The sequence below is a fragment of the Eubalaena glacialis genome, chromosome X (genome assembly GCF_028564815.1).
Source record: "Eubalaena glacialis isolate mEubGla1 chromosome X, mEubGla1.1.hap2.+ XY, whole genome shotgun sequence".
NCBI classification, from domain to species: Eukaryota; Metazoa; Chordata; class Mammalia; order Artiodactyla; family Balaenidae; genus Eubalaena; species Eubalaena glacialis.
This window is the reverse complement of record NC_083736.1, coordinates 79,510,634-79,523,734: the sequence shown is the minus strand read 5'-3', so window position 1 is coordinate 79,523,734 and position 13,101 is coordinate 79,510,634.

The window sequence follows — 13,101 nt, the reverse complement described above, 5'->3', positions numbered from 1 at the left end:
AATTCAGACCTAGGGACACATACAGACTGAAAGTGAGGGGATGGAAAAACATATTCCATGCAAATGGAAATCAAAAGAAATCTGGGGTAGCAATACTAATTTCAGACAAAATAGACTTTAAAATAAAGACTGTAACAAGAGACATGGAAGGATAATACATAATAATCAAGGGATCAATCCAAAAAGAAGATATAATAATTGTAAATATTTGTGCACTAAACATAGGAGCACCTCAATATGTAAGACAAACGCTATCAGCCAGAAAAGCGGAAATAGACAGTAACACAATAAAAGTGGAGGACTTTAACACCCCAATTACACCAATGGACAAAGCATCCAGAATGAAAATTAATAAGGAAAGAAAAACTTTAAATGACACATTAGACAAGATAGACTTAATTGATATTTATAGGACATTCCACCAAAAAGCAACAGAATACACTTTCTTCTCAAGTGCACAGAGAACATTCTCCAAGATAGATCACACCATGGGTCACAATTCAAGCCTTGGAAAATTTAAGAAAATTAAAATCGTATCAAGAATCTTTCTTCTGACCAAAACACCATGAGATGAGAAATAATTTACAGAAAAAAAAACTGTAAAAAAACACAAACATATGGAGGCTAAACAATATGCTTCTAAATAACCAATAGATCACTGAGGAAATTAGAAAATATCTAGAGGCAAATGACAACCAAAACACGATGACCCAAAACCTATAGCATGCAGTAAAAACATTTCTAGAAGGGAAGTTTAGAGCAATAAAATCCTATCCCAAGAAACAAGAAAAATCTCAAATAAACAGCCTATCTTTACACCTAAAGCAATTAGAGAAAAAAGAAGAAACAAAACCCAAAGTTAATACAAGGAAAGAAACCATAAAGATTACAGCAGAAATAAAAGAAATAGAAGAGAAGAAAACAATACCAAACATCAATGAAATTAAAAGCTGATTCTTTGAGAATATAAACAAAATTGATAAACCTTTAGGCAGACTCATCAAGAAAAAAATAGGGGGGGGGGGAGATTACTCAAATCAATAAAATTAGAAATAAAATTACAAATGACACTGCAGAAATACAAAGGATCATAAGAGACTACTATAAGCAACTATTGCCAATAAAATGGACAACCTGGAAGAAATAGACAAATACTTAGAAAGGTATAACCTTCCAAGACTGAATCAGGAAGAAATAGAAAATATGAAAGACAAATCACAAGCACTGAAATTGAAACCATGTTTAAAAATCTTCCAACAAACAAAAGTCCAGGACCAGATGGCTTCACAGGTGAATTCAATAAAACATTTAAAGAGCTAACACTTATCATTATAAAACTCTTTCAAAAAATTGCAGAGTGAGGAGCACTCCCAAATTCACTCTATGAGGCCACCATCACCCTGATACCAAACCAGACAAAGGTATCACAAAAAAAGACAATTACAGGCCAACATCACTGAAGAACATAGATGCAAAATCCTCAAAAAATACCAGCAAACATAACCCAAAAACACATTAAAAGGATCAAAAACCATGATCAAGTGGGATTTATCCCAGGGATGCAAGGATTCTTCAATATATGCAAATAAATTAATGTGATACACCATATTATCAAAATGAAGAATAAAGACCATGTGATCATCTCAATAGATGCAGAAAAAGCTTTTGACAAAATTCTACACCCATGGACCAGGAGAAGATGGCGAAAGAGTAAGACGCAGAGATCAACTTCCTCCCCACAGATACATCAGAAATACATCTACACATGGAACTGCTCCTATAGAACACCCACTGAACGCTGGCAGAAGACGTCAGACCTCCCAAAAGGCAAGAAACTCCCCACGTACCTGGGTAGGGTAAAAGAAAAAAGAAACAACAGAGACAAAAGAATAGGGACAGGACCTGCACCAGTGGGAGGGAGCTGTGAAGGAAGAAAGGTTTCCACACACTAGGAAGCCACTTCACTGGCAGAGACTGTGGGTGGCGGAGGGGGGAGCTTCGGAGCCATGGAGGAGAGTGCAGCAACAGCAGTGTGGAGGGCAAAGCAGAGAGATTCCCGCATGGAGGATCGGTGCCCACCAGCACTCACCAGCCCGAGAGGCTTGTCTGCTCACCCGCCGGGGTGGGCGCGGACTGGGAGCTGAGGCTCGGGCTTCGGTGGGATTGCAGGGAGAGGACTGGGGTTGGCTGCGTGAACACACCCTGAAGGAGGCTAGTGCGCCACGGCTAGCTGAGAGGGTGTCAGGGAAAAAGTCTAGACCTGCCGAAGAGGCAAGAGACTTTTTCTTCCCTCTTTGTTTCTGGTGCACGAGGAAAGGGGATTAAGAGCACCACTTAAAGGAGATCCAGAGACAGGCGCGAGCAGCGGCTATCAGCGCAGACCACAGAGACGGGCATGAGACGCTAAGGCTGCTGCTGCTACCACCAAGAAGCCTGTGTGTGAGCACAGGTCACTATCCACACCACCCCTCCCGGGAGCCTGTGCAGCCTGCCACTGCCAGGGTCCCGTGATACAGGGACAATTTCCCCAGGAGAATGCACGGCATTCATCAGGCTGGTGCAACGTCACGCAGGCCTCTGCAACCGCAGGCTCACCCCGCATCCATACCCCTCCCTTGCCCCAGCCTGAGTGAGCCAGAACACCCAAATCAGCTGCTCCTTTAACCCCGCCCTGTCTGAGGGAAGAACAGATGCCCTCAGGCGACCTACATGCAGAGGCAGGGCCAAATCCAAAGCTAAACCCAGGGAGCTGTGCGAACAAAGAAGAGAAAGGTAGATTTCTCCCAGCAGCCTCAGGAGCAGCGGATTAAATCTCCATGATCAACTTGATCTACCTGCATCTGTGGAATACCTGAATAGACAACGAATCATTCCAAATTGAGGAGGTGGACTTTGGGAGTAAGATATATTATTTTTTCCCCTTTTGCTATTTTTGTGAGTGTGTATGTGTATCCTTCTGTGTGAGATTTTGTCTGTAGAGGTTTGCTTTCACCATTTCTCCTAGGATTTGGTCCATCATTCTTTTATTCTTTTTTTTTTTTACTTTTTAAAATTTTTTTCATAATAATTATTTTTTATTTTAATAACTTTATTTTATTTTAATAACTTTATTTGTTTTATTTTATTTTATCCTCTTTCTTTCTTTCTCTCTATTTTTTCTCCCTTTTATTCTGAGCCGTGTGGATGAAAGGCTCTTGGTGCTCCAGCCAGGAGTCAGTGCTGTGCCTCTTAGGTGGGAGAGCCAACTTCAAGACAATGGTCCACAAGACACCTCCCAGCTCCATGGAATATCAAAGGGCTAAAATCTCCCAGAGATCTCCATCTCAACACAAAGACCAAGCTTCACTCAACGACCAGCAGGCTACAGTGCTGGACACCCTATACTAAACAACTAGCAAGACAGGAACACAGCCCCATCCATTAGCAGAGAGGCTGCTTAAAATCATAATAAGGCCACAGACACCCCAAGACACACCACCAGACGTGGACCTGCCCACCAGAAAGACAAGATCCAGCCTCATCCACCAGACCACAGGCACTAGTCCCCTCCACCAGGAAGCCTACACAACCCACTGAACCAAACTTAGCCACTGGGGACAGACACGAAAAACAACGGGAACTACGAACCTGCAGCCTGTGAAAAGGAGACCCCAAACACAGTAAGTTAAGCAAAATGAGAAGACAGAGAAACACACAGCAGATGAAGGAGCAAGGTAAAAACACACCAGACCTAACACATGAAGAGGAAATAGGCAGTCTACCTGAAAAAGAATTCAGAATAATGATAGTAAAGATGACACAAAATCTTGGAAGTAGGATGGAGAAAATAAAGAAACTTTTAAGAAGGACCTAGGAGAACTAAAGAGCAAACAAACAGAGATGAATAACACAATAAATGAAATTAAAAATTCTCTAGAAGGGATCAATAGCAGAATAACTGAGGCAGAAGAATGGATAAGTGACCTGGAAGATAAAATAGTGGAAATAACTTCTGCAGAGCAGAATAAAGAAAAAAGAATGAAAAGACTGAGGACAGTCTCAGAGACCACTGGGACAACATTAAACGCACCAACATTCGAATTATAGGGGTCCCAGAAGAAGAAGAGAAAAAGAAAAGGACTGAGAAAATATTTGAAGAGATTACAGTTGAAAAATTAACTAATATGGGAAAGGAAATAGTTAATCAAGTCCTGGAAGCACAGAGAGTCCCATACAGGAAAAATCCAAGGAGAAACACACCAAGACACATATTAATCAAACTAAAAAAACTAAATACAAAGAAAACATATTAAAAGAGGCAAGAGAAAAAAAAACAAATAACACACAAGGGAATCCCCATAAGGTTAACAGCTGATCTTTCAGCAGAAACTCTGCAAGCCAGAAGGGAGTGGCAGGACATATTTCAAGTGATGAAGGAGCAAAACCTACAAACAAGATTACTCTACCCAGCAAGAATCTCATTCAGATTTCATGGAGAAATTCAAACCTTTACAGACAAGCAAAAGCTGAGAGAGTTCAACACCACCAAACCAGCTTTACAACAAATGCTAAAGGAACTTCTCTAGGCAAAAAACACAAGAGAGAGAAAAGACTTTCAATAACAAACCCAAAACAATTAAAAAGTGGGTATATGAACATACATATCGATATTTACCTTAAATGTAAATGGATTAAATGCTCCCACCAAAAGACACAGACTGGCAGAATGGATACAAAAACAAGACCCATATATATGCTGTCTACAAGAGACCCACTTCAGACCTAGGGACACATACAGACTGAAAGTGAAGGGATGGAAAACAGTTATTCCATGCAAATGGAAATCAAAAGAAAGCTGGAGTAGCTATTCTCCTATCAGACAAAATAGACTTTAAAATAAAGACTATTACAAGAGACAAAGGAGGACACTACATAATGATCAAGGGATCTATCCAAGAAGAAGATATAACAATTTTAAATATTTATGTACCCAACATAGGAGAACCTCAATACATAAGGCAAATACTAACAACCATAGAAGGGGACAGTGACACAATCAGAGTAGGGGACTTTAACACCCCACTTTCACCAATGGACAGATCATCCAAAATGAAAATAAATAAGGAAACACAAGCTTTAAATGAAACATTAAACGGGATGGACTTAATTGATATTTATAGGACATTCCATCCAAAAACAACAGAATACACATTCTTCTCAAGTGCTCATGGAACATTCTCCAGGATAGATCACATCTTGTGTCACAAATCAAGCCTTGGTAAATTTAAGAAACTTGAAATCGTATCAAGTATCTTTTCCGACCAAAACGCTATGAGACTAGATATCAATTACAGGAAAAGATCTATAAAAAATACAAACACAAGGAGGCTAAACAATACACTCCTAATAACCAAGAGATCACTGAAGAAATCAAAGAGGAAATCAAAAAATACCTAGAAACAAATGACAATGAAAACACGATGAACCAAAACCTATGGGATGCAGCAAAAGCAGTTCTAAGAGGGAAGTTTATAGCAATACAAGCCTACCTTAAGAAACAGGAAACATCTCAAATAAACAACCTAACCTTGCACCTAAAGCAATTAGAGAAAGAAGAACAAAAAAACCCCAAAGCTAGCAGAAGGAAAGAAATCACAAAGATCAGATCAGAAATAAATGAAAAAGAAATGAAGGAAACAATAGCAAAAATCAATGAAACTAAAAGCTGGTTCTATGAGAAGATAAATCAAATTGATAAACCATTAGCCAGACTCATCAAGAAAAATGGGAGAAGACTCAAATCAATAGAATTAGAAATGAAAAAGGAAAAGTAACAACTGACTCTGCAGAAATACAAAGGATCATGAGAGATTACTACAAGCAACTCTATGCCAATAAAATGGACAACCTGGAAGAAATGGTCAAATTCGTAGAAATGCACAACCTGCTGAGGCTTAACCAGGAAGAAATAAAAAATATGAACAGACCAATCACAATCACTGAAATTGAAACTGTGATTAAAAATCTTCCAACACACAAAAGCCCAGGACCAGATGGCTTCACAGGCGAATTCTATCGAACATTTACAGAAGAGCTAACACCTATCCTTTTCAAACTCTTCCAAAATATAGCAGAGAGAAGAACACTCCCAAACTCATTCTATGAGGCCACCATCACCCTGATACCAAAACCAGGCAAAGATGTCACAAAGAAAGAAAACTACAGGCCAATATCACTGATGAACATAGATGCAAAACTCCTCAACAAAATACTAGCAAACAGAATCCAACAGCACATTAAAAGGATCATACACTATGATCAAGTGGGGTTTATTCCAGGAATGCAAGGATTCTTCAATATATGCAAATCAATCAACGTGATACATCATATTAACAAATTGAGGGAGAAAAACCATATGATCATCTCAATAGATGCAGAGAATGCTTTTGACAAAATTCAACACCCATTTATGGTAAAAGCCCTGCAGAAAGTAGGCATAGAGGGAACTTTCCTCAACATAATAAAGGCCATATATGACAAACCCACAGTCAGCATCATCCTCAATGGTGAAAAACTGAAACAATTTCCACTAAGATCAGGAACAAGACAAGGTTGCCCACTCTCACCACTATTATTCAACATAGTTTTGGAAGTTTTAGCCACAGCAATCAGAGAAGAAAAAGAAATAAAAGAATCCAAATCGGAAAATAAGAAGTAAAGCTGTCACTGTTTGCAGATGACATGATACTATACATAGAGAATCCTAAAGATGCTACCAGAAAACTACTAGAGCTAATCAATGAATTTGGTAAAGTAGCAGGATACAAAATTAATGCACAGAAATCTCTGGTATTCCTATACACTAATGATGAAAAATCTGAAAGTGAAATTAAGAAAACATTCCCATTTACCATTGCAACAAAAAGAATAAAATATCTAGGAATAAATCTACCTAAGGAGACAAAAGACCTGTATGCAGAAAATTATAAGACACTGATGAAAGAAATTAAAGATGATACAAATAGATGGAGAGATATACCATGTTCTTGGATTGGAAGAATCAACATTGTGAAAATGACTCTACTACCCAAAGCAATCTACAGATTCAATGCAATCCCTATCAAACTACCACTGGCATTTTTCACAGAACTAGAACAAAAAATTTCACAATTTGTATGGAAACACAAAAGACCCCAAATATCCAAAGCAATCTTGAGAATGAAAACTGGAGCTGGAGGAATCAGTCTCCCTGACTTCAGACTATACTACAAAGCTACAGTAATCAAGACAGTATGGTACTGGCACAAAATCAGAAATATACATCAATGGAACAGGAGAGAAAGCCCAGAGATAATCCCACGCACATACGGTCACCTTATCTTTGATAAAGGAGGTAAGAATGTACAGTGGAGAAAAGATACCCTCTTCAATAAGTGGTGCTGGGAAAACTGGACAGGTACATGTAAAAGTATGAAATTAGAACACTCCCTAACACCATAAACAAAAATAAACTCAAAATATATTAAAGACCTAAACGTAAGGCCAGACACTATCTAACTCTTAGAGGAAAACAGAGGCAGAACACTCTATGACATAAATCACAGCAAGATCCTTTTTGACCCACCTCCCAGAGAAATGGAAATAAAAACAAAAATAAACAAATGGAACCTGATGAAACTTAAAAGCTTTTGCACAGCAAAGGCAACCATAAACAAGACCAAAAGACAACCCTCAGAATGGGAGAAAATATTTGCACATGAAGCAACTGACAAAGGATTAATCTCCAAAATTTACAAGCAGCTTATGCAGCTCAATAACAAAGAAACAAACAACCCAATCCAAAAATGGGCAGAAGACCTAAATAGACATTACTCCAAAGAAGATATACAGATTGCCAACAAACACATGAAAGAATGCTCAACATCATTAATCATTAGAGAAATGCAAATCAAAACTACAATGAGATATCATCGCACACCGGTCAGAAAGGCGATCATCAAAAAACCTACAAACAATAAATGCTGGAGAGGGTTTGGAGAAAAGGGAACACTCTTGCACTGTTGGTGGGAATATAAATTGATACAGCCACTATGGAGAACAGTATGGAATTTCCTTAAAAAACTAAAAATAGAATTACCATATGACCCAGTAATCCCACTACTGGGCATATACTCTGAGAAAACCATATTTGAAAAAGAGTCATGTACCAAAATGTTCAATGCAGCTATATTTACAATAGCCAGGACATGGAAGCAACCTACGTGTCCATCAACATATGAATGGATAAAGAAGATGTGGCACATATATACAATGGAATATTACTCAGCCATAAAAAGAAATGAAATTGAGTTATTTGTAGTGAGGTGGATGGAGTTAGAGTCTGTCATACAGAGTGAAGTAAGTCAGAAAGAGAAAAACAAATACCATAGGCTAACATATATATATGGAATCTAAGGATAAAAAAAGTTATGAAGAACCTATGGGTAAGATGGGAATAAAGACACAGACCTACTAGAAAATGGACTTGAGTATATGGGGTGGGGGAAGGGTAAGCTGTGACAAAGTGAGAGAGTGGCATGGACATATATACACTACCAAACGTAAAATAGATAGCTAGTGGGAAGCAGCTGCATAGCACAGGGAGATCAGCTCGGTGGCTTGTGACCACCTAGAGGGTTGCGATAGGGAGGGTGGGAGGGAGGGAGATGCAAGAGGGAAGAGATATGCGAACATATGTGTATGTATAAATGACTCACTTTGTTGTAAACCAGAAACTAACACACCATTGTAAAGCAATTATACTCCAATAAGGCTGTTAAGAAAAAGTTCTACACCCATTTATGATAAAAACTCTGCAGAAAGTGAGCATAGAGCGAACCTACGTCAACATAAAAAAGGCCATATATGACAAACCCACAGCAAATATCATTATAAATGTTGAAAAACTGAAAGCACTTCCTCTAAGAGCAGGAACAAGACAAGGATATCCACCCTCACCACTCTTATTCAACATAGTTATGGAAGTCCTAGCCACAGCAATCAGAGAAGGAAAAGAAATGAAATGACTCCAAACTGGAAAAGGAAAGTAAACCTGTCACTGTTTGCAAATTACATGAAACTGCACATAGAAAATCATAAAGATGCCGCCAGAAATCTGCTAGAACTCATCAATCAATTTAGTACAGTTGCATGATACAAAATTAATACACGAATATCTCTTGCATTCCTGTACAGCAACAATGAAAGAACAGAAAGATAAACTAAGGAAACGATCCCATTTACCATTGCAACCAAAAGAATAAAATACCTAGGAATAAACCTACCTAAGGAAGCAAAAAACTGTATTCAGAAAACTATAAGAAAATGATGAAAATATCAAAGATGACACAAAAAAATGGAGATATATCCCATGTTCTTGGATAAGAAGAATCAATATTTTGAAAATGACTATACTACGTAAAGCAATATACAGATTCAGTGCAATCCCTAGCAAATTATCAAAGGCATTTTTCACAGAATTAGACCAAAAATATTTATAATTTGTATGGAAACACAAAAGATTCCGAATAGCCAAAGCAATCTTGAGAAAGAAAGAAGGAGCTGAAGGAATCCGGCTCCCTGACTTCAAACTATACTACAGGGCTACAGTAATTAAGACAGTATGGTAGGAGGACCTTCAAGATGGCAGAGGAGTAAGATGTGGAGATCACCTTCCTCCCCACAAATACATAAAAATAAATCTACATGTGGAACAACTCCCACAGAACACCTACTGAATGCTGGCAGAAGACGTCAGACTTCCCAAAGACAAGATACTCCCCACGTACATGGGTAGAGCAACAGAAAAAAGAAAAAACAGAGACAAAAGAATAGGGAAGGGACCTGCACCTCTGAGAGGGAGCTGGGAAGGAGGAAAAGATTCCACAAACTAGGAAGACCCTTCACTGGAGGAAATGAGGGATGGGTGGGGGTGGTGTGAAGCTTTGGAGCCACGGAGGAGAGTGCAGCAACAAGGGTGCAGAGGGAAAAGCAGAGAGATTCTCACACAGAGGAACACTGTCGACCAGCACTCAGCAGCCTGAGAGGATTGTCTGCTCAGCCGCTGGGGCAGGTGAGGGCTGGGAGCTGAGGCTCTGGATTCGAAATTCAGATCTCAGGGAGAGGACTGAGATTGGCTGCATGAACACAACCTAAAGGGGGCTAGTGCACCACAGCTAACCAAGAGGGAGTCCGAGAAAAAGTTTGGAACTGCCTAAGAGTCAAGAGACCATTGTTTCAGGTTGAGCAAGGAAAGGAGATTCAGAATATTGCCTAAATGAGCTTCAGAGATTGGCGTGAGCCGCAGCTATCAGCGCAGACACCAGAGACAGGCATGAAATGCTAAGGCTGCTGCTGCAGCCACCAAGAAGCCTGTGTGCAAGCACAGGTCACTATCCACACCTCCCCTCCTGGGAGCCTGTGCAGCCCGCCACTGCCAGGGTCCCGTGACCCAGGGACAACTTCCCGGGAGAACACACGGCATGGCTCAGTCTGTTGCAACATCATTATGGCCTCTGCCACTGAAAGCTCACCCCGCATTCTGAACCCCTCCCACTCCCCTTCCTGAGTGAGCCAGAGCCCAATAAGCTGCTCCTTTAACCCTCTCCTCTCTGGGCAAAGAACAGACGCCAGAGGGCGACCTACATGCAGAAGTGGGGCCAAATCCAATGCTAAACCCCAGGAGCTGTGTGAACAAAGAAGAGAGAGTGAAATTTCTCCTTGCAGCCTCAGGAGCAGAGGATTAAATCTCCACAATCAACTTGATGTACACTGCATCTGTGGAATACCTGAATAGACAATTAATCATCCCAAAACTGAGGCTGTGGACTTTGGGAGTAAATGGAGACTTGGGGTTTGCTGAATGTGACTGAATAGTTTCTGATTTTTATGTTTATCTTAGTATAGTTTTTAGTGCTTGTCATCATTAAGGGATTGTATATTGATTTAGTAGCATTCCTTTTCCTAATTAATTTTTAATTTTTTAATTTTAATAATTTTTTATTTTAATAACTTTATTTTATTTCATATCGCTTTCTTTTGTTCTCCCTTTTCTTCTGACTTGTGTGGCTGACAGGGTCTTCGTGATCTGGTCGGGTGTCAGGCCTGAGCCTCAGAGGTAGGAGAGCCAAGTTCAGGACACTGGACCACCAGAGACCTCCTAGCCCCAAGTAATATCAATTGACAAGACCTCTCACAGAGATCTCTCACTCAAAGCTAAGACCCAGCTCCACTAAAAGACCAGCAAGCTCAAGTGCTTGGCATCCCATGCCAAACAACTAGCAAGACAGGAACACAACACCACCCATTAGCAGAGAGGCTGCCTAAGATCAGAATAAGTTCACAGACACCCCAAAACATACCACCAGATGCGGTCCTGCCCACCAGAAAGCCAAGATCCAGCCTCATCCACCAGAAACAGGCACCAGTCCCCTCCACCAGGAAGCCTACACAACCCACTGAACCAACATTACCCACTGGGGGCAGACACCAAAAACAATGGGAATGATGAACCTGCAGGCTGTGAAAAGGAGACCCCAAACACAGTAAGTTAAGCAAAATGATAAGACAGAGAAATACACAGCAGATGAAGGAGCAAAGTAAAAACCCACCAAAACAAAAAACGGAAGAGGAAATAGTCAGTATCCCTGAAAAACAATTCAGAGTAAAGGTAGTAAATAAGATACAAAATCTTGTAAAAGAATGGAGAAAATACAACAAACGTTTAACAAGGACATAGAAGAACTAAAGAGCAAACAAACAATGATTAACAACATGATAAATGAAATTAAAAATTCTCTAGAAGGAATCAAGAGCAGAATAACTGAGGCAGAAGAATGGATAAGTGACCTGGAAGATAAAATAGTGGAAATAACTACCACAGAGCAGAATAAAGAAAAAAGAATGAAAAGAATTGAGGATAGTCGCAGAGACTTCTGGGACAACATTTAACACACCAACATTCGAATTATGGGGGTCCCAGAAGAAGAAGAGAAAAAGAAAGCGTCTGAGAAAATATTTGAAGAGATTATAGATGAAAACTTCCCTAACATGGGAAAGGAAATACTCAGTCAAGTCCAGGCAGCACAGAGGCCCATGCAGGATGAATCCAAGGAGAAACATGCAAAGACACATATTAATCAAACTATAAAAAATTAAATACAAAGAAAAAATATTAAAAGCCACAAGGGAAAGCAACAAATAACATACAAGGGAATCCCCATAAGGTTAACAGCTCATCTTTCAGCAGGAAATCTGCAAGCCAGAAGGGAGTGGCAGGACATATTTAAAGTGATGAAAGGGAAAAACCTACAACCATGATTACTCTACCCAGCAAGGATCTCATTGAGATTCAACAGAGAAATTAAAACCTTTACAGAGAAGCAAAATCTCAGAGAATTCAGCACCACCAAACCAGCTCTACAACAAATGCTAAAGGAAATTCTCTAGGCAGGTAACACAAGAGAAGGAAAAGACTTACAATAACAAACAGAAAACAATTAAGAAAATGGTAATAGGAACATACTTATCGATAATTACCTTAAATGTAAATGGATTAAATGATCAAAACAGAAGACATAGACTGGCTGCATGGATACAAAAAAAGACCCAGATATATACTGTCTACAAGAAACCCACTTCAGACATAGAGACACATACAGATTGAAAGTGAGGGGGATGGATAAAGATATTCCATGCAACTGGAAATCAAAAGAATGTTTGAGTAGAAGTCTTATATCAGACAAAATTGACTTTAAAATAAAGAATATTACAGAGACAAAAAGGAAAATACATAATGGTAAACGAATTAATCCAAGAGGATATAAAAATTGTAAATATTTATGCACCCAACATAGGAGCACCTCAATAAAAAAGGCAAATGCTAACAGCCATAAAAGGGGAAATCGACATTAACACAATAATAGTAGGGGACTTTAACACCCCACTTTCACCAATGGACAGTTCATGCAAAATGAAAATAAATAAGGAAACACAAGCTTTAAATGACACCTTACACAAAATAGACTTAACTGATATTTATAGGACATTCCATCCAAAAACAATAGAACACTCTATGACGTACAT